At 43.7% G+C, this 1,757-nt stretch overlaps 1 protein-coding gene across 4 annotated transcripts in view; it reads left to right on the forward strand.

Annotated features, from left to right (window-relative positions):
* The window catches only part of MAD1L1 (mitotic arrest deficient 1 like 1), a 352,753-nt gene that overhangs the window by 327,787 nt on the left and 23,209 nt on the right, over window positions 1–1,757 (forward strand). The window lies entirely within an intron of this gene.

Raw genomic sequence — 1,757 nt, forward strand, 5'->3', positions numbered from 1 at the left:
TAAAAAAAAATTTGCTGCTTCTTACTTAATTACAGTCATGCCAATTGCTATGTTGAAATGCTGCTTTAAAAGCCTTTGTGAGTAATTAGTGTCAAAAATATAAGATCTACAAAGCCATAAACTCACAGCTTGGTAATATTACCAAGTACTAATTAAAAAAAGAAAAAAGAAAAGTCTCTCTTTCATGATAAGATTTCCAGCATAGCGAAAGATAAAAATGATGCAATTTGCAGATGATAGGAGAGGAAAAAAGGAACCTGAGAGAAGGACTGAGGAGAGAAGAAAGTCAATATCAACAAGGCTGTAGATCTCTGAGTGATTTGGTAATGGTAAGGGTAAGAGAAGTGAAATATTGCAGTCTCAAGACAGAAATATAGTCAGGAATATATCCTGGAAGCTTCTGCTATGCCACAGAAATAAGGTTGAATATCAGGCACTATGCACAGGAGGGCTAAAAACACTGCTGCATTTGGGACTACACCTGGCATGGCTCTCAGGAGCAATTGAGTATTGCAGGAATGTCCTGTGTGGCAGAAAAATTAGAGATATCTTATGGAAATCTGTAAGTGTATCGTGGCATCTTGTGAGGGGTATGTGACATCGCACCCACATTCCTCCTGACCCCTCTCTGGACTGGTGTCACAGAGCAGACCCGGTCTGGCACAGGGAAACCAGGCTCACACACAGCAGCTCAGAGAGTTTGGTTATCCTGAGATGAGGTGTTTATCCTTTGGAAAAAAGATTAAGAAGAGACCTCATTAAGGTATAAAGAAAACCCTGCTGGGAATAAAAGATCAAGGCTATTTGGGTTATTGTCAAATACATGTGTCAAGGGACATAAAGCTAGTCTGAAGAAGGACCTGAATTCTATGAAACATAAGCTGATTTTTTTTTAACAGCACTTAATAATGCAATTATAATAACAACTTGTGCTTTCTCATGCCTTCCAATTTAAGATCTGAAAGCACTTCACAAACATGAATTAAGCCTTCCAGGACTGTTGCGAGGTACGGCAAATATTCCTCTATTTTACAAACTGAAAAACTGAGGAACAGCATGAGTACAAGGCAGCACAGCATGTGGAGGAGTATGTCTTTATTTTAATCATGTTAGGCATTGCCTCAGGGCTTTGTTTGCTCACCAGGTGCAGTCCTGTGGCTGTCCAGAACTTGTCTCCTGATGATGCTGTGGAGTTTTTCATTCTGCGCCTTCCTCTCTGATCCCTCAGCCTTTATGCAAGTGGTCATTTGTAAGCAGGGAAGGAGAGCACTAGAAGGTGGCCACACAGCCACTGATGCCTTTGGCTGCTCCAAGATCCCAGGTGTCCCTTGACACCAGTGGATTGAGTTTTGTTGCCCCCAGCCTCCTCAATATTTCAGTGTGTGCCAGCAGCACCCAGGTCAGAGGGGCTCCTGAGCCATTTGCATCCAGTGTGGTTTATAAATCCTTGTATTCAGAGTGTCACTGTGCTGTCCAGGATGTCCCTTCCTCTGGTGCCCACCACATGGCTGAAGAGCAGGGGAGCCACAGGCTCATCTTTTGAAGTGTTTCTCGAAGGTTTCTGCTCTCATTTGCAACTCAAAGAAGCCCCTGCAGGCAGGTGGGCATTTGGGACTGGGAGCTGGGCTGTTTGATTGTACCAGCCACGAGAAGGAAGCTGCCAGTGGTCTGGTTGCACATCATGGGCTATTTCAAGTCTGGAATTGTGGACTGGTCCTTTCACCTTGACAGTGCTCTTGTGGTGGCACCATTAGTAT

The sequence above is a fragment of the Geospiza fortis genome, unplaced genomic scaffold, assembly GCF_000277835.1.
Source record: "Geospiza fortis unplaced genomic scaffold, GeoFor_1.0 scaffold237, whole genome shotgun sequence".
NCBI classification, from domain to species: domain Eukaryota; kingdom Metazoa; phylum Chordata; class Aves; order Passeriformes; family Thraupidae; genus Geospiza; species Geospiza fortis.